Source organism: Aythya ferina, assembly GCF_964211825.1.
Source record: "Aythya ferina genome assembly, chromosome: 7".
Classification (NCBI taxonomy): Eukaryota; Metazoa; Chordata; class Aves; order Anseriformes; family Anatidae; genus Aythya; species Aythya ferina.
The window spans coordinates 1,587,772-1,613,462 of NC_140302.1; the positions used below are offsets into that span (position 1 = coordinate 1,587,772).

At 42.0% G+C, this 25,691-nt stretch overlaps 1 protein-coding gene across 3 annotated transcripts in view; it reads left to right on the forward strand.

Annotated features, from left to right (window-relative positions):
* PHYHIPL (phytanoyl-CoA 2-hydroxylase interacting protein like) overlaps nt 1–25,691 on the forward strand; it is a 122,717-nt gene that overhangs the window by 53,317 nt on the left and 43,709 nt on the right. Inside the window, exon 1 of one of the 3 annotated variants that reach the window (XM_084526164.1) lies at nt 17,073–17,202. The exons of the other annotated variants lie outside the window; for them this stretch is intronic. The gene's annotated coding sequence lies outside the window, so the exon portion shown is untranslated. Of the gene's footprint in view, nt 1–17,072; nt 17,203–25,691 lie in introns of those variants that run through there. 3 annotated transcript variants of the gene reach the window in all.

Genomic DNA, 25,691 nt, shown 5'->3' on the forward strand with positions numbered 1-25,691 from the left:
GGTGGATCTGAATTAGTTTGCTGCATCTGTCTGCTAATTGGAATATTATAGAGACCTTTGCTTGTATTAATTAAATTGGCAAATAAGAACAGATTAGTTTTGATTCACATGCATTATTGCTGTGAAGCCCATCAGAAGATAAAAGTATAATTAATGTGGTCAGACAGCCCTGATTTCAGCCTTTGAGGTAAAGCCGTGTTTTGTCTGAGATACATATTTTATCACTTAGCGTTGCAACATTGAACCTGGAAAGTGCACTTTGATGAGTGATGATCGTGCCCAATGAGACACAGTTCCTTAGTCTGAAAGTAAGCTTTGAAAATGGTATAGCGCAGGCACTGGTAGAATATTAAGTAACAGGATAGATGTGGTGTCAGAATTATCGGAGCTGCTTACTAAACCGATTGACTGGAAGAATGCACCTTCAGGAGCAAGAATTGCCAGCTGCATGCATGTGACAGGCAGCTAAGTTCCATGTGCAACTCCCTGTGTGGATTCAGCACTGGAAAAAAAGAAAATCCACAGATGGCAGGAAACAGAATAAATAAGAATAATTGGGTGATACTGGTTTGGCTACCTTTGGCCAATTGGTATTTGGGTATTTGCAAAAGATACTCTGCGAGCTGCATAGCAAAAATAAATAAATCAATAAATGATTTTAGTGTGTGGAAAAAATTCCCAACCTGATCTGAAGGCTGAAGATAATGCCTTACATGGAAAGACTTAAGGGGCTCAATCTGTTTAGTTTATCAGGAAAAGGCTTGAGAGGCAACTTGATTACAAGATATAAATACTTTAATGGGTTCTAACGGGCTCTTTAATCTAGTGGGGAAAGGCATGAGGATGATGATCAGCTGGAAGCTGCAGCCAGATGAGTGCAAATAGTAAGACAGGAATATTTAACAGTGACAGTGACTTACTACTGGAACAAAAGATATTAAAGCAAATGAAATATTCTGCTGAACTATTCAGTTCCTGACTGCCTGCCTTTCAGCATATCATGCCTTAGTCCAACAAGTCACTGGATTCAGTTCAGGAGCCTTTAATAAGCAGGTCTAGGTACAAGACCTGTTTGTTTCCCTACTGACTCTCTATTAATATATTTCTAGCATAGATACACTTGTATATCGAGTAAAGAACACTAGAAACTTCACTCATTGGCTATAATGATGGGCTCCAGCATATCCTGTTACTGTGTAGTAAATCGAACTGGCTGAAACATGATTTTGTTTTCTGTAAAAACATGTGGTAAAGTTAGAAACGTTTCTGTAGCTTCCTTTAAATAAGGTTTTGATAAATTCTTCTTCCCTTTCCCTAAAGCTCTGGTAGTTCTGTCTCCCTAAAGTTCTGACAGGGTATACTTAGATATTTTTATTTATTTATTTATTTTGAAGTATTCAGAGCAAATGTACTGAAGAGGATTTTGTGTGATGCACTGAAGAATCTCAGATAGCTCCTGATACATGCGTGCCATATGGCAAAAGATGGTTGTGGTGTGTCAGTTGCCACATCTAAATTTTTGAATTTGACTCTTCTGGAAGGCTTTAGATTTTCAACCCCAAAGCCAAGCTACCAAAGGCACTGCGCATTTGCAGAGCAGCTGCAGCGAATTAGCAATACTGTTGGATTTCCAGTGTTTCAGTCATGACCACAATAAAACATCCAATGCACTGAGGCTATTTTTATAGTTCCAGAACCATTCACTGACTACTGCAGAAACCAGCAAGGCAGGCAATAATTCATGATAATTGTGATAAATTTCTGTGTCAATATTTTCAAATAAGTGGTCTCAAACAATGCGTTACATCTTACATAAAGCACCTGCGGTGCATGCAGATTGGGAGCTCTACCTTGCCACAGGCTCGAGCTCTCTACTGCTGCTCACTGTCCCTCTCCCCCCTTCGCCTTCCCCTCTCTCAGAAACATTACAGTGCCGCAGTGTGTAGGCTTCCCATCACAGTAAATGCTAGCTCTTGCTATATATACTGCGGAAAGAGAATGCCTGCCACCATGACCACGCTGAAAAAATACTCATTTGAATCAGCAACGCTGAGTTAAAAGGCTCCATATAATAGTCCTGAGTTAGTTCACTACAAAACGTGTTTGCCAAAGCGTATGCATGAACGTGGGGAGAGTCAGTCCACAAGCTGAAATTAATCTAAAAGTGAAAGCAAAGAAAAAAAAAAAAGGAATTTTGTTTTTGTTTTGAAAAATATGACCTTCCTTTTTGTAAACCAGACATGTATTAATTTGCCAGCCATTCATCTCATCCAAATTTGAAGCCAAGATCTGCCCCCAGATGCATTAGTGAACATTCAAATACTGTTCCTGGATAAATCGGTGTCAGAGGCACTTGTGTTTACAGGCTGGAATGGATCATTTCTGAATAGGCTTGGGGTGTGTGCCTAAAATTGTTGTGTTTCATTGCAAGGCTCACTGTGATAGATGGAAGTTAGCCTGTTTGCAAAGCACAGCACTGAATTTAGTAAGACTGATAGAGGTGTTTAAATAAATAAGTGAACAACTTTAAGGAGTGTGAACATTACACAGAATCTTCCTGCTAATAAAATTAATGGAGAATCGTTAGCTTGCACACAAAAATGTATGTTAAAGCAATTATAGGACAGTAAAGTAAATGTTTACAAAGGTTGAAAGAAAAATCTGGCAATAATAACTTGCTCTACAGAGGAGAGTTTCATGTCAAAACCGTGTAACAAAATGATCTATTTAATCTGGTTTATGAATACTTTTCTTCTCTAAAAAAGTAATCAAATACTAGCTCTATGATAAGAATATGATTAAAATCAAAATAAATGCTAAGAGGGCAAATGTTTAGATGGGATTCAGGTCATAATGCTAGCTGTGATGGGGCCAAAATGAACACAATCTAAGATGCAGAGGTCTCTGATTGTGTTTAGAACAATAGTTTTAAACAAAATAATGTGATCAATTTACTGTATAAACACTCCCAGGATTTATCAGTGCCAACATTTTATGCTTGAAGAGACAGCATGCTTTCAAAGTACTAAATAATGGGAGCCTTTCAAAAACATCCCAGTAGTGAAAATTAGGACACAGAGCTGGCCCTTCGCAGGCTGAGGAAAGAGCTCAGCAGTATTCACGACAGATCAACCACATCTGAACTCAGAAACCACGCACCCATAGCTGTGTTTGGGAGTGCAGAAAATGAATGCCTGAGTGGGTTAGACACTGCTTCAGTCAGTCAGGTCTTAAGATGACAGACTTAGAGAATGAGGTAGAGTTCCTTAGTTCTTCCCATGCACGGTTCTTCTCTTTCTTGGAACACAGACGTGGAGGAAGATGGCATGCTATCCTGACACGTGACTGTGGTACAAAACCAGACGGCAGGAAAATCCAGTTCTGTCAGTAAACCAGCTAAGCATTAGTTTAAACCTCATTGAACCTACAAAGCTTTTTGAACGCTCCGTGACTTATGCCGAGCGGTGATTCTTCTTCTCCTTTTAATCTTCCCTAGGTTTTTATTGCTATAATCAACAAAATACGTCTTGGTGGAGTTAAGTTTTCAGGTTAATGGAAAAATAGTTTGTCAACTTTATGGCCTGCCAATGAAATGCTTGCTAAGGCAACTTTACTCGTAATCCTAATGTGACTGGCTAAATCTCAGCAGTTGTGCTTTTGACATCTCTGCAAACTAGGTTTCCAAGTTCACGGAACCACAGAATGGTTTCAGTTGGAAGGGACCGTGAAGCTCATCCAGTTCCAACCCTGCTGCCAAGGGCATCTCCCAGCAGACCAGGCTGCTCAAAGCCCTGGCCAACCTGGCCTCAAACACTCTCAGGGATGGGGCATTCCTAGCTTCTCTGGGCCGTTCTGGAAGACGGACCTGGAAAACAAATGAGAAAGCCCCAAATTTATGCAGAAGAGCACCACTGCACAGCAGAAATGCTCTTAACCCTCGTGCTTTGCTTAGCCAGCACGGAAAGTCCGGGAGCCAGACTTCATTGCTGTTATTTCAGCGGGTTGCTGCAGTGCTAGTTTGCTTGCCATGCAGCGTAGAGCTCATTTACCTAGAAGTGAGCTGCTTCTCAGCTGCACTTCTTGATGAAAACAATCAAAAATCATTGGAAGAGTCCACTCAAAGACTACGTGCTTTTAATTAGAAAATGTCTGAAGCATTTACATGTATATGAGGAGAATTTTCAATATCTTTACAATAAAAATGCTAAGAGAAAACATTGAAAACAAACCTGCGGAGCAGCCAAGGGTGAGTCTAAAGAAACTGATCCCAAATATGTTGGTAGGATAGCACTGAAGAGCAGGCACGAAAACAGGGAAAGATACAGAAGTCATTCACTCACTCCAAAGAACAGCAGAAACGCAGTGTCCATGTAGGTCATTACACCATCTGTGTACTCTAAATTGTGCTTCTGGACACAGAGTTTAGGTAGCTGTATCCAAAATGCAAGTTAAAAGTAGATATTTTAATTTTGTCCGCAGTTCTGATGGTTTTAAACTGTAATTCCACTTTATAAATCATAAAAGCTCGAAGTGTCCTCCCCCTCCTTTGGTCAGGGACCCAGCGTGGTGTGCTCCAAGCTTTCCAGTGGTGGCTGGGGAAGGGGCTCTCAGCTCAGGGACATCTCTGCGGGACACGAGCCAAAGCTCCCGCCTTGGCAAAGGCACAAGAGATGCTGGGCTCCATCAGCTTCAAGTGCTGTCCTGACAGCCCGTACAGCTGTCCTGTGTCTCCCCAGCTGCAAAGTAGCAGCTCCAGCTGAGCTCCCAACTTCAAACACATTTTTGATATGTGTTTGTTTAAGCTTCTCTTTAAACATTGCGGGGCTTCTTTCCTGGGTAATTTCTCAAGGGCTTCACTGTTACTGTTAGAAACATTTTGTTTTGTAAAATAGGAGAGGGGGGGACACAACAAAAGTGAGTAAAGTGGCTAAAGGTGGCTTCTGGCATCATTTTCTTCTTCATACATTTGTCTGATAAGAGGGCACAGAAATATCATTCCAGGATTTTAGGGTCATTCCTCACTAATCTCAGGCCTTAAAAAAAAAAAAAAAAAGCGTTTTAAAAGCAGAAATAAATCCTGTCCTTGGCTCAGGTTTCCTGTCCTGTTTCTGAACCATTACAAATCAAAATGCACATTCTCCTGATGTGCAGACACATAATAAACCACAAATAGAACATGCAGGAGTTTTGTTAGTCTAAAACAAATGCCAAAATGCCTTCAGTGGTTTTGGGCTTTTTTCTTAGTTCTGTCTCATGATAATGGCCCCATATGTTAAAAGTGACACATCTCTGAGATAACTTTTCATCCGCAGTTGTCTTCTTGTAGACTATGGCAGCGTTTTCAGTCTGAGCAATGATTTCTTGCCAGAAATGCAGCCAGAGGTAGGCTTAAGCTTTCATGGTTTGCCTGATCCTATTTTCCACCAGTTGCATGAGATTGAAATAAAAATACTGACCACCCAACTTGAATATTTCTAGGTTTGGTGTGCCTTTAAAAAATAACTTTAAGAGCACTTTCTGTAAACCACAGAGTTAAGTAACTGGTTGTTTTTTTTTTTCTTCTTCTTCTTCTTTTGCTGGTAACCACAATGTATAAAATGTTTTGACCTCACAATATTCTCTACCAGCATCTAGCTTCATCATGCAAGCTATATTATGTGGGGGGAAAAAGGCATAAACAAACATCATAAACACTGGGCTCAAAAGGTTGGGAGTACTCTACAGATTAATTTCCACTCTAAATCATTTCTTTGGGTCTGTTCATGCTCAGCAGGTTGTGTAGCTTACCCACAAGGTGGTGGCCCAGGATGTGCCTGCTCCACCCCGTTCCTCTGTAAGCCTTGGGCAGGCAGCAGTGCTTCAGAAAAGCCTTTCTGTTTGCTGGGTTTCGTTGCAGCCTTGAAAGGGCAACGGGTTATATGGCACACATGTCCTGGCAGTGGGGCTGGCAGCTGGTGTGCTGTGGTAGAGAAGCTCAGGTGTGTGGCAACTGAACAGTCCTGTTAATGCTGGAGAGCATATCAAACAGTTTTTGTACTCTTCAGGATCAGAGGTGCTACGTAAATGTAGCAGACTGGTGTGGACAACTTTGTATCTGTGCATACTGTATGTATAGGTCTTACTCTTCTCCCGCAGTGCCAATGAAGTCTCTGACTCCAGTAGAGCAGGGCAGTGAACGTTACTTTTGAGGATGGTATTTCTTTGTAATTTGTGGTGCTTGTGGAATAATGCTGCTTTGACCTTCTCTTTTTCTGGTGAAGAATAACACACCTTTATTCATTGGCTCTGAAAATACTTTTGCTCAACCTTAGTGAGGCACAATAACTGAAACCTGCTCAGTACTTCCACCTTTGTCCTAATTTTTGCCCTGGATGTGGACTTGGATGTGGGAGATTCCCTTTGGACTCGTCCTGTGACTGTCCTAGGCAGCAGCTGGGATTCTTTCAGCTACCAGCTTTTCTTTTCCCTTTCTTAGCTGGGAGTTTTGTGTGTCCTTTTGTCTCTGTCCTGTCACAACAACAACACAGAGCTGAGGTCACATTTAACATCTGAATGCTCTCCTCGTAGAACCGGGCACTGTTTTCGCTCCTGATTCCATGAGTCGGTACAATAAACTTTATCAAGGACTGTATAACAATTCCTCTTTAAGTAGCAAAACATTTTCTCTGGCTCCTGTTTGCATTTCTCTTGATGACTCCAAGGTCTGTGAAGCTGCTTCCCCTGCCAGGCTCGCTCTCGGTGGGATGCTTTTGCAGCCTGCAGTTTGGATGCATGCGAACAGACACGTGCTGTTTTCCAAGGCAAGCACCCATTTGTTAGCGCGAGCTGCTCGCCCTCTCCTCTCCACAGGAGCTCTTCCCTGTTGAACTTTTGAACCACTGAAGCAAATCTAATCGTGTAGCTCCACAAAACAGAAAGCGGCATTTGGGCTGTGTGAAAGAAGTATTGCAGCCTCAGCACAGTTGCCTGGAGAAGCAAAGCCAGCAGAGAAACACATTGTCGGGGGTGGCGAGAGAATGGGGGCCTGTTAAATGCGTCTCTTCTCCCAAGCTTCTGGTGTTTTACTTGGGTTGTCCTGGAGGCATGACTGCGTGGGTACAATGATAAACTTGAGCAGGATTTTTCTCGTTGGCTGTAATTGCTAAGGTCTGTGCAGTATCTGCTAATACGGCTTTCTGGGTTGGTGAGAGAGTGGGAAGCATCCCCTGCAATACTAGTCCAAGGTTTGTAAGGGCCGTACATAGTTCCACCCTTGTGACAAGGGGATGTGCCAGTTCTTACCAAATGGGACTCCCCCACACCTCTCCACTTCCCAAGGCTCCCCGTGTATGCCTTGCTGCCCTGCTAGCCAGGTAGCTCCTCGCACTGCATCAGGCCGTGTGGGGGGCATAGTTGGTAGCCACAAAGAGCAGGGGCTTGGCCGAGCAAAGGGCCTGGCAGGCAGGGCATCCTTGGGCTCCCAGGGGAGTTCCTCTCCTGCCCCAGCAGCCTGATGGAGGCAAGAAAAAAAATATCGGTCTCTCTTTAAACCTGCAGTAATGATTGAAGAAACAGATGGACCTGTTATTGTTGCAATAACTTTAAAATATCACTGTGAAATTACCTGCATTTTGCTGTACATCTCAGACCTACCACTTCACCGAGATGAGGTAAGAACGACCGTGCCTGCCCTCAGGAAGACTGTGTCACTGGAGTCAGAGTTCAAGAGGAAATCTTAACCAGAGGCCTTTCCACAGCCACGCTGAGTTGTGTACTGGAGTAAAGAAACCTTATTAAGTGAGCTTTGGTGGATTTCTTTTCCAATAACACATTAGCTCAAATCCTGTTGCATTTCAAGTCTGTCTTCTTCAGAACAATGTCCTCAAGCTTGAGAGGACAGCAGTGATTCAAGTAGGCTCATCTAAAACGCCTTCATCTTTCATGTGAAAATGCTTACGAGCTTACACAACAGCACTGAGTCACTCACATAGGATCATGTTTTTATTCATCTAGCAAACGTAAAACTTCTCTGACCCCAAATCCGGTGCTGCTAACACACAGGACAAGTATAATAGATGTGCTATTTTTCCTGGAAAAAATAAGATATTAGTAGGTGATGACACCTTCATACCGTGGACAATCATTCTACGGCTCATCGATATTAACTTATTTTTCATGCTCCTTTTCCTTTCATCCAAGTGGAAATAAACCTGACTGACGTTTCTGCACTTCAGCTGTGAAAGGAAAGGTCAAAGGTGCTAAAAGCCCTTTCAAGTATATTAGAGGTGCTACAGTTGTAGGGTTGCCCTTTGTCCTTAACACTGTGTTAATTAAGCCTGTTAAGGATGGGATATCATAGAATCACCGCATGGTTTGGGTTGGAAGGGACCTCAAAGCCCCCCCAGTTGCAGCCCCCTGCCATGGGCAGGGCCCCCTCCCCCCAGCCCAGGCTGCCCAAAGCCCCATCCAGCCTGGCCCTGAGCACCTCCAGGGATGGGGCAGCCACAGCTTCCCTGGGCAGCCTGGGCCAGGGCCTCACCACCCTCTGAGTAAAGAATTTCTTCCTTATATCTGGTCTAAATCTACCCTCTTTTAGTTTAAAAGCATTATCCCATTAGTTTACCCCTTTAGTTTAAAACCATTGCTGCACTCCCTGCCAAGGAGTCCTTCCCCAGCTTTCCTGAAGGCCCCCTCTAAGGCCCCCACGTGATTTATGCAACCTTCAACAAGTGAACAAGTCTGTGTGTGACGGAGGGCATGATTCAGCAAGTCCCTTTTGCTTCTGCCTGGCTGTAAGAGCACACTGATCTCACAGATCTCTTTCACCAAAGCTGCCGTTCATATCTTCTGTATTTGGCTGTCTAAACCCCAGGTTCTTAGCCAAGGTCCACCATCTGGGCAGAGGTTGATCAGTGGAGAGGATCCTTATATGCGGATGGGTGGTGAGGTCCCTGTCCTACTGCATTGGTTGTAGAGGGAGCCTAGATGGCTGTTAAATTAAATCTTCTCAAATGTACACATGGCTAGTGAGATGAATCCTAGTAATTCCTCACTCTAGTGATCAGTTCATGTCAGATATATAATCAGACCACACTGTCTAAAAAAAAAAATCATGACAAAGGCATATTAAACAGAGGATACATGGCAGGAGAGGATGTGGCCTTTGTTCTTTTATCAGCTCTTTGTTGGTTTCAGCTGATTATCAATGCCACAGGATAAATTAGCTTTTACTTGTTAAGTAGTTTTCAATATCTAGAAATGCCACGTCATGTTTAGGTCCAGTAAGTAACCTTGTTTAAAAAACCTTGAAAATAAGGATATGCCAACTTAATGGCTTTTTCAGGACACCACCTTACTTCAGTATTTTCAAATGGAGATGTCTACATAATACAAACTTCAAGACAACATAAAATAAATGTGTCCTATACTAATACTGTTGCTCGATTATCTTCCTGGAATTACTCTGCTTTGTACTGAATGATGTTTGGACCTAGAGATACACTGTTATAGCAGATAGGCAACAGACAAAACAGAGAATATGTGTGCTAAATTTGATATACAAATCAATAAATCATTTGTCCATTTAAATATAATGAAAGTAAGGGCTTGTATTGATTTACTTCAACTCTGATTAGAGTTGCATAGCATTCTCTTTTGGAAAAAAAAAAAAAAAAAAGAGAGAGAGAGACAGAATAGCCACTGATGAGTGAATTGTAAGCATCAGATATTACATAGCTAGCTCCCATGGCAGTCAGACAGGGGATCCAAAACAAGTAGGGAGCCATACGCTGTTGCCAGCTTCTATAAAATGGTGTGTGTTTGAAAGCTGGGATTTTAAAATGCATTTTCTACAGCTCAGGTGTTCATTGCGATTTTCATTGGTAATAGACTAAAAAAGTAGAATGGACCCTGACCTCTCTGAGCTGAAGAAATATTGTTTACACTTTGCAGTGCGAGGTTTTGGTTTAAGAGAAACATGCTACGTACGCAGGAACTGGACCTATGCTGCCATTGTATTCTCAGAAGTGAAAGCCTTTCCAAGATAACATTTATCTGCACTTTCCTGTGGTGCTCAGACCTTAAAATAAGCTATCTACACACTTTGCACACTTACGCTCCAGTTTGCAGAAATGTGCTGCTCTGCTTGCACGTGGGTGCTAGCTCTACCTGTTCTCTGCTGCCTTCCTTCAGCCTTCCCCGTGCAGGAGAGCCGGCCCAGGGAAGGCAGCCTGCTGCAGCTCAGATGCTGTCTCGTGCCAGTGTTTCACAGAGTCCAAAATCCTCTCTGGCTTCCCCTGCAGCCTGTTAATTCACACTTCGTTTTTATTTGTGACTTTGGCTTCAACGTGGCATATGTCCAGGTTGTCTGGATTGGGAACACTTTATCATCAAAAGTTGTTCTTGGGTTGATTTTATTTTGCCCTTGATTGTATGTTTGCATTTGATTATCTTCCCAGGACTTGTGCAAGGTAGAGTTTTCTAGAGTGATGTTAAAAAGAGGACTCCCTTGAGCATATCACCTGACTCTGAAGAAGATTAAAAGCATTGCTTTCCCTTAGCATTGGATAAAGGAAAGGACTACAATAAACTTAGCCTCTCTCTACTTCACCTGTGTGTTTTCCTGTAGGACTTTACCTCATCCTTCTCTTATGGTAGATTTAGAGAGAGAGAAATTACTGTCAGAACCAGCACGATTGCCAGCACTTGTGCCAAGGGCCTTAGTCTCCCCCTTAGCCCTGGTCTGTCAGCTAAATGCCACAGCTCTGTGCAAAGTAAGTTTGGGGTTATCTGTGCTTCCACCACTGCATCTTGTTCGTGTTGATCATGGCAGAAGCTCCAGTTTCAGGTTGTATGTTAGCAAAGGATATCGGGTCATCCTTTACACAAAAAAGCTTTTCACAAGTTAAATGTGTACATTCTTCAGAAAGGGAGCAAGTGGCTTGTTTCCATGCCGTATCCCAGCAAAACAGCCTTCCTGACACAGTGCAGGGTTATCGACAGGCGTTTGGAAGGATGGAAATACGTCTTGCGATATTCTGTTGGGTTATTTGGAGCTTGAAAGGGAGGAGCATGTGTGAAAGTGGGACACCAGTGGTTAATGCTCCTGGCTGACATTTATACAGAAAAACACTTCTGGATTTACTCTAGGAAGAGAGTGTGGGGAGAACGCTGTACTGATCATGTTTTCTGTTTGCCATGTCTTCAGATCTTTCTCATAATCCTCTAAGAAATGTGGGCAGATCAAGTAATTGAAGTTGCATTTTGCGAACAGTGCATCTGCTTTCCTTTGTCAGAGGCACGTGTGCTGTGCCTTCAAAGGTACTAGAAAATCCAGACTTTTTAATGTAGACCGTTCTTTGTATTTATTATTGAATTCTTTTTTACACTGATTACCAAGTACTGGCTGCCCACAAAAGATTAAGAATCCATACGGATCGCTTATCCAAGCTCAAATCTTGTATACAATTAAAATCCCCCTGCAATTTTAGCTAGGCTTTGAAATTCAAATGGATTAAGAGAAAAGCTCCTTAAGGAGATTGCAACTAGTTAGGTATTTTATTGTGTGTAAATTGTACATACACACTTACAGACAGATATGCATAATGTGATACTATAGTTTGCTTTATCAGATTAATAGGTGGATTTAGGAAAGTCCTCAGTTCCAAAGGAAGTTACACAGGAGCTCTCTGCTGCAGATGAGATCTGTTTTTCGGCCATGCTCTTGAAAAATCGCAGATTCTCGCTGTTAGTTTAAACTCACGTAGGGAGGCTATGTTTCATGTCTAATAGCCTTCAGAGCAGCACGACAGAGTTAAGAGGCAGAATGCTACTGAAATTCAATAGGAATTGGGCGGCTAGCTCCTTCAGACACCTTGGAAAATCCCCATCCAAACACAGAGAAAAAAGAGCTGCAAAACAGATTAAAAACTTATTTGGGACAACTTTTATGAGCATTTGATTGTGAAGCAGTTTTAAGGCCGCTCCACTCCCAGTGCTCCCCTCTTGTTCAGTGCTAAATGCATCCTCAGCTCTATGGAATGAGCTGCTGTGCTTTAAAAGCTATCACATTTTAATGTATAGAAAAGCCTTTTTTTTTTTTTTTTTTTTTTTTTTTTTTCTTGGCCCAGGATTGAACCTAACCTCTCTTGGGCTTTGAGGCAGAGGTAGTTTTCAAGAAAATGTCTGTATTTTAATGTAGTGAGCAGGCTGGAAATGCCAGCTGTCTGAACCTGTTCAAAAATATAACAACAGAATAAGCCCCAAGACAGAACGGTTACTGGACAGAGAGTAGAAAAAGTAATTAAAGGTGTTTAATGGGTGCATTTGTCAAATAGCTCTGTGGTTTATCACATAGCTGTACATTTTATCACGGGGATATCACTTCCATGCATTTCTGGCTGTATGTAAAATATGCATGTTAGCCCTGGCTTTTTTCCGCTTGGCTATAATGTTTCATGGGAATAACAAAATCTGTAGAAGTCAGAGATCAAAACTCAATGCTGTTTCCCAAATAACAATGATACACAGAATGCTGTCATGGAAACCTTCCTTACAGAGAGCCCTTAGCATAATAGGCAATCATCCCACACTATGCAGCAGAAGTGCTCATCTGTCACCACCCCGGACTATGTAGTCTATAAATTGTAGTCACAAGAAAACCACACATTTTACTCATGTGATACTGCTTTTCTTGGACAAATGCTGCAGTCTTCTGTTCATGTCTGAATACCTGGCTATGCATCGCATAACTATGCGGTATCAGATGGACTTTGTTTCCTTAAGAAAACTGGAATTTCACGTTTCCTCTGAAACCCATGTTAATATCAAAGGCTACTATGGTTTCATGAACACTTCTTAGCTTGTTCCTCGTTTAGGGTGCAACTCCTACCTGATTGTCCCGTGAAGATCAACGTTTCATAGTTTCTCACAGATGTCTTGGTTTATCCTTCACAAAATCCTTGTGGTTATTAGTTATATTTCATGAAGTCATTTATCCTTTTTTCAAACATACATGCGAAGATACATGGTAACAAATTTTCAGACAACATGTCAAGGAACATCTATGCCTTTCAGTGCAGGTGGTTATGTGCCTAAAGGCAATCCGAATATTTAAGCAGATTCCCCTAACTAGAATGTATATTAAAAAATATATCTAAATTAGCATTATGGAAATACAGTGAGTCCTAAGCCTTGGTTATCATAAACAATTATAAATGCAAATTGGAAAGGTAGGTGCTTCTCTGTGCCCATATAGGCACCAGAGTTAACCTCCATGCCCCTGACAAGAATTGTATTTTCTGAAACTGTCCTAGGAAATGCTACAAGTGATGGTAACCTAAAACCTTATTAAGGTAGTCCATTATAGTTAGAGGTAAACCTACAAAAATGTTGGAAGAATGTGAAATACCTCCTTTTTCATGCTGCATATTTACAAAGGAGTGTTAAAAATGAAGTCATATAAGTCATACAGTAGGGACTCTTAGATCTAACTGCACATAAAATTACAAAAAAATAACCAGATGGGCTACCAAAAAATAAATAAATAAAAATAAAAAAATAAAAAATAAAAAATACGAACAGATAAGATCCTAGCCCAAATAGGAAGCTTCCAGTAATTGTTTCTCTGTGAGGTGGGCTCCAAAGAAAAAAGAGACAAGAGTAGGAGTTAAAATATAAAATGGACGTGGGTAGTCTCACTGAGGTTAATGGTGCTTGTAGCGCTGTGTGGTGTCAGCTTTGCTCTGTGGTCTCTTATAAAAGATTGTCACAATAGCACTGGAGGGATGGGGAGGGAGATGGCATCTGTGCATTGCAGAGTACTGAGGGGCACAACAAAGTCTGCTTTTCACGTTGGTTTTGGCCTGACATAGCATTTGTGGCTCTGCCTTCTCAACTCTGTCTACCAGATTTGTTTTCAGGTGAGTGAATACTAGAAAATTTTGCAGCAAAGAGGTTAGGGGGCATGTTTCCCTTGTGTTTATCTACAAATTAGTTTAAGTAGATCTTGAGGAAAAGCAAACTTGCTTTGCTTTCAGACTGAATAGACATCTGCTGTTGTTATTCCATGCTGTGTTTCCTACTCCCCAGCAAAAAACATTGTCAGCCGCCCAGTTTGAAAGATCTCTCTATACGGGCTGACTACTGACGCCAGTTCTCAACTTCTGTTTTAGTTATATTATGATAGTGGCAACAAAATGAGATATAAAAACTTGACTAAGTTGTGTGAGTTTTCCCTGCCAGATTTTGGGAGGCTTTCCTTACTGTCACGGAGAGAATATTCATCCTACCTGGCACCTGGCTTCAGGCTGTACAGCTGCACTGGGGAGGAAAGCATCTTTCCCAGATCTTTTTTCCCCTAAAAGAAGAGATGTCAAGTAAGAGTTGCTGACTTTCTATTTAATATTTAAATTGCTGTGTAGCCTCAGTAAGTTTTGGAAGAGGTCTTCTGCCTTCTGCTTTCATTTCCTCCCTTTTAATAGGAAACTCTTTGTTCCTGCTTCTGAAAGTGAAGAAAAGTACACTTCATTAAGCCTGTAATTGTTTAGAACTCAGAAGTGTAGATTGATTAGCAAATACTCTACAATAGCTCTTATAATGGAGAGCTTTAAATAAATGGGTTTAAAACTATTCTTACAGTTTCTAGTGCTTTTTATACAGTCTAAACATGCTGTGTACACTATTCTTTGACTCTGCTGTGTTCCTGGAGGGGAATGAATTGGAATATTCTGAATGCCTTATGTAACGTATTTAGAGAACTTTTTTGTTTGTATCTTTGTTTGAATTTCTTGGACGGAATTAATTAATGGCAAAGTATAAAGGCCAACTTTGAAATCCGAGCTGACTTGTACACTAGAGCTCAATTTGTATTCTACATCAAGGAAATGTTTGGATTTGAAAGAAGGACGCCATTATCAAAAAGATTTCTGTAGATGGCTCTGTTCTTCAGAGCGTCATCTTTTTACCACAGCAATGAGGTTTTAACACTTGGGTAATTCAAAAGGAAATTGATTTTTTGATCAGAGTACATATTTAATTCCTCGTTAAAAACTAAATGCGGAACAGGAAATAGTAGCTGATTTGGGAAAGAAGAAAAGTTACAGAGGTTGGGCTTGTTTAAAGCAATCTTAATTTCAAGAAGGAACACACAGAAAAACGTCTGCAGCCTACACTTTTGTGATCCTTTAGAAAACTGATGGGATAACAACTTTTAGGGAAGAGAAAAATTCTTCTTTTCACAGCCATATTTGCATTTCAATTTTGTAACTGTATTCCTTTGTACAAGATCGCAGGAATATATAAGGAGTAGTTCCTCAGTGGGTGTGAATTTGTCTAGCTTCATTGAAGACAGCAGAATAAAGATAATTTACATCAGTTTCCAAATGGGGTCTTGAAGCGCTTGATCAGCTGACTACTGCGACAACCGGGAACGCAGACGGGAGAATCCTGCCTTTTGTCCGTGTGGAAAATGGGCTATTCATGAAATGCCACATTCTGTTGTAAAGGCAACTAAAGCAGTATCTGACAGTATATACGCAGCGTGTGTGCTTCTCCCCTGTCTGGTCTGCAGTGGGGTGGGCAAAGGGGAGTAGCTGGAGGTCCTGCTTGCACCCCGGTGCTGCCCTAGGTTTCAGGCTCTACGTTCAGGGCAGTCTCTCCTTACAGGCAAAGCAACTCAGCCCGAGCGATAACAGGATTAAATGAAACCACGCGGTTTTGGTTTATAGCACATACATCAGCCCCTAACACTACTGGAATTTCCCACAGCATACTGTAGGAGCGACATTAAGTCTTGGTCCGTGTGTGGTGGGGCTCCAGGGCAGTTTGCCATCCAGTATTTGCAGAAGACTAGGCCAGTACCTGCACAGGAGGGAGAACCCGGGGGCTCCAAGTCCAGGCTTGAAGTTCAGGTAGCCATGGGGAATTTCTGCTGGGCTAGAGATCTCAAAGCTTGGAAAGGACCAACCGTGCTGACTTCTTGCTGGTCTCACTCTTGTGTTCTTGGGCTATGAAGTTTGTGCAGCCACTCAAATCTGTGCAAAGTCAGTGTAATCCGCTGGTGGTGCATGTAGAGTATGCACTACTAAGGAGCAGGGTATTAAAACTGCTAGGCAGATGAAGGATCCTGTCTCCGTGCTTTCCAGGCTTATCCTGCCAGCCAAAGAGAGCTCAGACAGGAGTGAGTAGAGTGGTGATAACATTTTTACTGCTTTTGAATATTTGTAGGGTAGAGAGAGGATTGGTTGAGATGGCCTTTTTTTGGTTCCAAAATCGTTTTTCTCCTCACACTGGTGACTCTTTTTGTCTTCTTAAGTGCTGTGTATTTTCTGCCTCATTTCTTTATCTCTGTGGCATAATGGCATGGTCCCAAGAAACGCTAAGCATTATCCAGTGTCATTAAAAGCAGGGGAACATCAAAGACGATTCTGCAGCATCAAACTCTGAGAATATTTACTGTAGTCCCATCACAATGTCGTCTTTTCTCTGATGCCAGTGAACATCCATGTTGTTACAAGAGGTAGGAAATTGGGCCATGGGTAAGAGCTGGCATACAGAAAGTTGCCCAGCTCCTCTGGCCTGTTTGACACTGGATGATGGTAGATTTCCTCCAGAGCTGTTGATTGCTCTGTGGACAAGCCCATGTTTATACTCCTGCAGTACAATGTGAGCAGTGGCACAGAACAGCTGCTGCTGGGCTCCTGCCAAAGAGCCCCACAGAGGCAGCCAGATCAGCCCTGTGCCATGGGAGTCTGATGGGAGCAGTGTGGCAGGGGAAGCCTGGCTGCACAGCCACCTCCTGCTCCTCTGTTGCCCCGTGCTGGAGCAGGGCAAGCACATATGCTCAGAGGGAGGTCATCAGGAGCACCGATGGCGAAGGGGCTGGAGGATGCATGCTGCCTTCAGAGCCCAAAGCTCACGCCTGCCCGACTTCAGGGTGTGGGACCAGCAGCATCCCAGGTCCTTAGTGCCCCTTCACGTGCAGTGTCTCCGGTGTTTGGCTGTTGGCCACAGTGGGCAGGACCATTCCTCGCATGAGGCCCCAGCACCACTTTCAACAAATCCTCTCTTCTCTGCGTCCAGATGAGGGGACTGCGGGAGCTGGGGGAGGAGCACCGGGCGGGCAGCGCAGAGCCTCTGCGAGGGGAAGGGCCCTCAGAGAAGCTGCCAGCGCCAGCGAGGGTGGCTCCTCCAGCAGGGATCCCAGCCAGTCACACTGTGCATGAGGTATGGCAGTCCTGGGGCAGAGGGAGACTGGAGAGAGGGAAGGAAGGGAGCTAGGAAAGAGCTGAGCAACTAGGAGAGGAAGGGATGCTGAGAAGTGAGAAGCCAGGTCTGAGGGAGTTGGAAGAATGTGACTCACTGCCTGCAGGGACAGCGAGATTGAACGAGAAGCTCAAATACGCGCGAAGTAGGGAAGAGGGATGCGCTGGGGAACAGGAGGAGGATTTATTGTGGAATTAAGGCCTTGGTGCGATCCTGAGTATGCAATGCCTGAGGCATTTGAGTGGGAATGCCCATATTGTACAGACAAATCTGATGTGTATTTTTTCTTTATTTTTTTTACTCTGCTGGCATTAAGTAGGTTTGTCTGGATCCTATATCTCCAGAGTTTAACAACATAAAATTGCAGTCTTCTACACTGGTGGCCTTCTAAGCTGTGGAGTTGGGAAACTGTCTTGAAAACAACTTTCAAAACCAAAACTTTCCCTTTTTGAAATCAGTAAGTAAGGGATTTATTGCATTTTAGACCATCAGGTTTCCCATCTGTTCAAAAAGTTATGGCTGCTTCCATGAAAAGAAGGGTTAGACCTGCTCTTGAACATGTGATAAATCTCAAACATGATTTCTTCGCTTGGACTTGAATGCCTTTGGATCCCAGATGCTCTAGGATAAAGGTTTTCTTGTTTGCTTGTTTTCTGAGTGGAGTTTTATTTATATACGTGCAGAATGATCTGTTCTGTGGGATGGGATATCAGACTATTTATTTTGGCACCTAGTTTGGGAAATAGATGCTTTTACTGTACAGATAAATGTTTCATTAACTCTTAGGAATGTAAAACCCATTGGTGTGGTGGTAGACTGGAAAATGAAGACTGACTAGTACCTGGCTTTATAAATTTCTCAACACTTTCCACACTGTCAAGTTCCAGCATATCACCTTGTATTTGCATGAATCTCATGTGTCAACATCCTTGATTTTATTTTATTTTTTAATTTAAATTCTTATTGGAAAGCTCGTTATGTGGGGTATTGAATTCTGGCTGTCATTACTTTGGTATTAAATTGTGTACTGCTTGATTAAGAAACTCATTGTGAATGTCATGGCAGAGTACTTTCTATATGAAATGCTATTTTACAATATTTCCCTATTGACATTTCTCCTACAATTTGTTTGGTACTTAGAAGGCAGGCTGGAGACAGCTGGCCAATACAGCCACGGCTTAAGCCTTAGCCTATCATTGCCAAATGCACAAAACGTATGGAACTGAATACAGGATAGGATCACTGCCCCTGGAGTGGCTACAAGTCAGGCTTAACTCACTAGGCAGTATCTGCTTGAGAGGAGAAATCAGAGCTGGGAACAGCCAGCACGGTGGTGCTGCATCCCGGCCACCTCTGCAGTATGTGTAAGGGTGTGCAGCAGGCCGACGGGGCTCTGCTGTGTGCTGGGGGCACTGGAAGCACCCGGGGAGAGGATGGTTAGCAGCCTCATCCCTCCGCACTGCTGTCCAACCAGACTGGTGATGGCTGCACGAGGCTCTCTTTTTACCTCCTTGGCAAATACGAGTGAGTCAGCTTAAGACAGAGCCTGGGTCTCCAGCTCCAGCTGGCTGGAAGGGAAGCGGTGGCTTCGCAGGGCAGTCAGGCTGTCTGCCCCTCTGTCCGGCTTGGGGCTAGCCCGGCCCCATGAGCTCTTCACTGCTTTCAGGCAGCAAGCTGTCTCCGCGCTGGCAGGAGGAAATAAATACATGTATACCTGCCCCTGCCCCGGTCTGTCTGGGCTGCCTGCTGCTAAAATCAGCCTGCTGATAACCTCGCTTTCCAGAGCAATATTGCACGATCTTCACTTTCATTCGGAAGGTGCAACTTTGTGTTTTGGTTTTTGGTGTCTGTTTGACGTTTCTGTACAGATATGGATTCAGGCTTTTAGGCTAAAAGGGTAGGGTGGAGAAAATATCTTCCTTCTTTATGCTTATGGCAATTAACTGTGGATGTAAATAGCTAACATTAATGAGGCTTACTGAAAGTATCTTATTAGAGAATGCAAGCCATTAACTTTTCAGTAAGACAATGTAAATGGCCCTTCTTGATATTTGCATGTAAAACTATAAGACTTAATTTCCTACACATGTAAGTGCATTTTTTTTACGTGATAACATAAGCTCTATAATGAGTCTTTTTAGTTTGAAATAGTACTGTCATTTAGTACTGTCTTTTTTCCCCCAACAGCTTACATTCTCAAATTCTTTCATAAAAGACAGTTAGAATTTTCTGCATGTAAAAATAAAACCATGGGAGATGTTCTGTGAGTAGAGTGCTGTTATGTATCCTCCTTTTGGAACCAGTTTCGGAGTCTGGGTAATCACCACTACTAAAGCCTGTAAAACTTTCACCTCACTAGCCAGCTAGTTTTACAATGGGCTTTATAGGGCATTTTGTTGTATTTTAGAATTTCCTAATGTTTTTCTGTATGTTTACCCTGTGGATAATGTATGTGTTGGCAGCCAGATATCTGCAGACAATATACGAATAAATATGGGGAATTGGTTAACTCAAGGTCTTTTTATAGGTCCTGAGAACAAATAATGATTTTGTCATCTTATTAAATCTCGTATGTTCATTTTCAGTGAAATGGACTTAAAGATCAAGTAAGGGTTATGTTACATATTTTGATTTTGCTCTAGTTCTGTATTTGTTGCTATTTGCTTCTGTGAATTGACCTTTTTGAAGCATCACAGACAACATTTCTTGAAAATCTCAGTGGTTTTGGCTCTTCAAAATGGTGGAGTTTCAGTTCTTGTTGTCATGATAAATTTTTATTATAGATTACTTTCTTCTAAGGGAACATGTACAGCAGAAATACAGAGCATTGGGCTCTGGGAGGTAACGCCAGAAGGTTTTTTCCTAATAGTACAACATATCAAATCGTTGTGTCAGAGCTGTAAGAAATGAGATTTTCAAACTTCGTGGCAAGAAATAGTTTTAGAAACATACCCCACTGAGTTCCGGTGCTGTTTTTACCTACAGTACTGTATTTGTTGTTTAACACAAATAGTTATTAAATGTGTCAAATTCATGTGAAACAGAAACAATTTCTTTACTCCAAAACAGTAATTTTAATGTCCTCCCTTTTTTGAACAACAACAAAACCATGTTGGAAGTAACCTAAGTGCCTCCCCTTATGGATGTACATACACATAGCACACAGAAACCAGATCTCATAGTAATTGTCATGTGCACTTGATAGCAGCAGGCCCATGTGTTTTGCCTTAAGGCTTGAGTCAGCTGGGAAAAGGTGCAGTGGTGAGCGTTACACTGTTTTTCTCTAATTCAATGTGTGAATTATTTTACTGTTATTTCACATTTCACTACACACAAGATTTCAGGAAAGCAATTTTATTTATACAGTATTTAAGCGCCCACGAAGGCCTGCTGATGCTTGCTGGGATTACACATAAACTCCTGCTGCAAACGCAGAGAATACGCAGCTTCTTCCTCCAAAAGGCTAGTCATGTCTTCACATATGACGAGAGATTTATTGAGTGCAATGTTAACAGCTACCATATTGCTCTACTCCCACATCAACACAAATGTTGGCAAAAGCTACTGTGCCAGCTGCCCACTTACACACTCTAGTGGCACCTTTGCTATTCCTCAAATCCACAAATTGCCATTCTCATCCAAGTAATGCTCAAACACAATTTGTTTTCTGCCTCACGTATTTAGCAGATTTTCATCAGGAAACAAAAGATGAAGGTAGATCCACAGGAGTCTGTCAAACCAGACCACAGCCAGCAATACTAAGACCTTTTCAGTGCAAGAAAATACCCTGGAGTGGTCAGGTGCAGAAAGGTAGGAGATGAAACCCTAATTAAAATGAGTGCTTGTATTCAGAAAGTAAGGCAGACAGCGATATTTATAGCTGTAAGGGAGCAGAAGTCTTCCTGCAGTTGCCCAGGTCCTACCTCTCATCCTGCCCTGGGCCTGGGTTTCTGCTTGAGGACATGTTGCTTGGGTCCGTGTAGAAACACGCATCTACAGAAGACTCCCCATGGTGTGGTACTTCTCTGTAACAAGATAAGGTGACTTCCACAATCAGCATCTATATCTAAACTGGTATAAAACCTATCTTCGGTTTTGCTCTCCTGTTCATAGACCACGTTCCTGCAGCCCATGATGGTGTGTTGACCAAGGCAAAGCATGGGAGCTGCGTACCCTTTCTCAGTGCTGAGAAGTGGAGGTGACAATCATTTGTGACAACTTTCCCTCTCTAGAAGTATTCCTCTCAGCTCTAAGTTAGTCTGTGCCTGGTGACCTGCAAAATGTGCTGCAGGATCATATTCAAGACCTGAATTGGTGTCCATTTTTATTTTTAAGTATGTTTATATGATTTTAATAGAGGAGTTATATTTCTCGTGTTCAAAAAACATCAGCTGAATTTGGTGCGTGCCATTTTTGTGGTTGTGTAACCACTTTCCTCTGTCCATGAAGTTTCATTCTGATTATCAGTTGGAATTTTATGCTGTATTGACCTGTGAGAAACATGAGGTGTGTAAAGACCATTCTGTGGTGGCATTGATCATCAAAGCATGAGGAAAAAACCTGCAACTTCTGATGCACATTCTTTAAGAATGTGATGGCCACTTCCATGTTCTGAAACAGAACACTGGCAGAATATCAAAGTATATCTAAACGACATGCCAACATTTCTGTAACATACCACAGTACCATTCTTGTCCAGAGTTTGTATGCTAAGTCAAGAGAGGTTCTTCTGGTGCATCCTTGTTTGAATGCTTTCAAAAGCTTTTGCTCTTTGCTCGTCACCATCCAGTATTTTATTATCCTCATGAGGATGTTTTACTGGCAAGACGAAACATGAGGAGGCCATAGGTAATCCTTTCAGCAGTTCTAATCCTGTACTTGCTTTGCATCTGCACGAAACCATTTACTCATGAGTCAAATCCTGGAGGGTCTTTACATGGCAATGGTATTTGCCAGTATTCCCTTCTGACCTAGTCAGTGTTTGGGTGCAATGTTATTTTGTTGGATGTTTGAATAGTTTAGAAGCAAAATCTAAAAACTGACAACTGCATGTCCATCTCTTAAAGCAGGGCTCTTGTGCTGCTGAGTCTCTCTGATAGCTTCAATCCTTTATTTTGTGGAGGACATAAAGCGTTCCTCCAGATCGTTACTATTTGGTTGTTGTTGTTGTTTACAGTCTCAAGGCATATTACATTTAAATTACTTGAGATATAGTCTCAAGACAAGTATTAACTAATTATTCTAATTAACATTGAAATGCAGTATGATGAAGTTTCAAGTGTCATTTTAGGATGTCTTCCTGTGAAAATCCTTCCGTGCTGTTCTGCTGAGGCTGGCATTGGGCTGGATCCTTCTGTTCCAACCTGTTCATTGAACTCAGTGGACCTCCTTCTTGCTGTCACTCTGGGGAGAAAGAACATAATCTCCATCTTATGGGACTTCTGAGGAGATGAGTTATCCTTCCACTTTTCATTTCCCTCTATTCCTTACTTAGCAAATATATAGGTGCTTTAGATAAATACAGACATATTTACATGCTGTGTTATCAGGTGACTAAATTAAAGAGACAGCTTGGCAAAAGAGGGCTGAGGGGGAGAATGAAAGCCATGACTTCAGTGTAGAAGGAACAGCAAAAAGTTTGTAGAAGCAGAGGAAAAGTGTCACTGCAGGATTCTAATATGCAGTATTACTGACTTGAAAATAATAATGTCTGCTGGGGCACGTACAGAGGAGCACTAAGACAGCTCAGCTATCTGGTGACTGCCAAATGATACTGCTCTGCAGCCACTGCCTCCAACACAAATAGCTCAGCTCCATTTAGGTATTCTTACTGGAGGCAATCAATCACGTATGAAACAGAGCAGTCGTAAATAAGATCTACCGTTCATATACATTCAGTTATTTTTGCAACTAAGCTATATTGTGTCCAAAAGCAATATTCAGATAACTGAATGTCTCCCTCCTAGAAGGGAGTGAGGGGGGAAAGAAGAGTGCAAATTGTCAGTATAGGTCAAGAAGTAATTGAAATTCAGAATTCAGTGCCTGGATGCATTTCATCTTCTGAACCAAAGCGCTGCCACCCTGTGCAACCTTTCAAAAGACATTGGAGCCTTAGGCTTAAGTACCTAAATGTCACAGTGAATGAAGAGATCCAGACAGCCAACTTACTGCTCATGATGGAGAACAATGCTGCAAGTGGAAGGAGGAGGAGCACTGTAGGAACATTATAAAAATTCCAGGGTTAGTTTGTTAATAGAAAAGGTATTTCTGAGCAGAGGGGTAGCCTGCTGAAGTTCCCTGTGTCTCTATGTTTCTTGATGTGATGATAGACAAACACCTTACAAACTTTTTTTTTTCTTTTCTATCACTCTCTGTCTCACAAAGAAAGTGAGTTTGTTATTAGAAATGTCACTCAAGAGTGTGTCTGCATGCTGGTGGTTACCAGCTCTCCAGAACGGTCTCAGGGAGTCCATCTCAAGAAGGATGAATGTGGTTGTGCATACATAGCGCCAGCAGGGAACACAGGTTTGTGTGGTGGGCATAGGACAGCGAAGTGGGAGACTGGCAGCACTGAAGTCTGTTAACAACGAGTTACAGAAACAGTGAGTTACAGACCCAGGGAGTGCAGCAGGGTTAATAGTGTCAGCTGCCATGCCAACATCTCTTGTCACGTTTGGTAATGTGGTACTAAACATGTGAAAGCCTCATTTTTTTAACAGACTGAATCTTGCTAGATGATCAATATTCTCATTACTGTTTTTCCCCCGTGAAATAAGAGCATGCAGCCTATCTTCTACTAGCCTTGGAGTTTGTTTCGTTCTTCTTTACCCTCTTTTCGGCCATTTTGTCTATCTTGTACTTCGGAGCTATACTGCAAGCAAAGAAAGGTAAAAAGTACTGTGTTTGCATTTGTTCTCTGTGATATTTCATTGTAAATGAAGCCAATATTGGGAGCTTTAGCTTGTTTTTCCTTGGCTTTGGTCTTGATCTCACAGCCATGGAAATGCACACCAATCAATGTTTTGTATTTTAAAGAGCAATTAATGCAAATGGAAAAAAATGACAAGTTTTGGATAAAATAATGCATGTTTAGGCAGTGTTTTTCATACAAGTGGCTGATAAAGTCAAGCATGAAAAGCACTTTAATGTTAGCTAATGTCAGAATTACAGCTTTTTGAATAGAAAAAAACTCACATGAACCCTTTTGCTTATAACTGATGTAGCAGCAAAGCAGAGGTGACATTTCCTTAGTTGCTCTGTCTTTAAGAATCTCGTCTTTACTGTTGCATTATTCCAAATCCTTCACTGAATAATTTGCATAATTTCGGTGTCTGCGAGTCTCATCACCACTGAATGTGTTTGTTAGAATGCATACAGTGGGCAAACAGAGAAGGAACTCTGAATGCAGTTGAACTGAATTCATAAAAAAAAGTTCGAGCAAACACCGGTGGATACTTTCTCTGAATTTTCTCACCTCTCTTAAGACCTGATTCAAATCTCATATAAAAACAGTGAAAAAAATAATAAATCACAGGAGCCATCACTTACTGAGTTTGATAAATCTGCGAGCCTTCTATACCCTATGCACGGAAGCCAGGACAGACTGCCTCCTGTTTTTGACCTTTTTTCTGTGGGTGTGAAACTTGCTGAGGTCTTCTCGCATCGCTCCAAACAGCCTCCACCCATGAGCATTTTTAATCTCTCTGGCATGTTTAGGTCTTGCATGTGTTGGCTTTTTGCCAATCTGGGTGAGCACAATGTTCTCAAAGCTTGCAGTATGATATATGATATCGCAAGTAGAGATAAGGAACAGCGCAGACTAATAAATATGAATTAGGAGAATAGAGTCTCTCCCTTTTCTGTCTATTTTGCTGCTTTTCCTTCTTCTTTTCCCTTCTCTTTACCTTTTCTTTCACATTCCCCTCTCTCTGCCACCAAAATTTAAAACATTTGGAGCCCTTCCCTCTCTTTCCCTACTACAGGCTTGGATTCTGAGGAATGAGCAGCAATGTGTGGATGCAGCACTTCTTAGGAGCAGCCAGCAACATGCTTACAGCAGGACCCGCTGATGCAGCAGCACATGGGGAGACTGTGAACAGAGTACACAGCGCTGTTTCATAAATCAGCATGCAAAAAATGTCAGTGCGTGTCACTCTGTGAGAGCTGGTTCAGAGGAACAACTCATTTGTCTCCAACCTGAGCCTACCCCACAAACAACCCATTTGCAATCTCTAGGCTCCAAGTTTTGTATCTTTTTGTTCAGTCTTATTTTGGTTTTACTTTTAATTATAAGTTACTTACTTAGTTACCTGCCTTTTCATGCCCCAAACATCTATTTAGGCAGTTAATGCATTATCATGCAGGATTCTGTGGTGAAGTGCCACTCTTATTTTTCTTGTATATACTTAAAAGGCAATGAATTTTATTCCAGGTGGCTTTTTCTTAGCTTT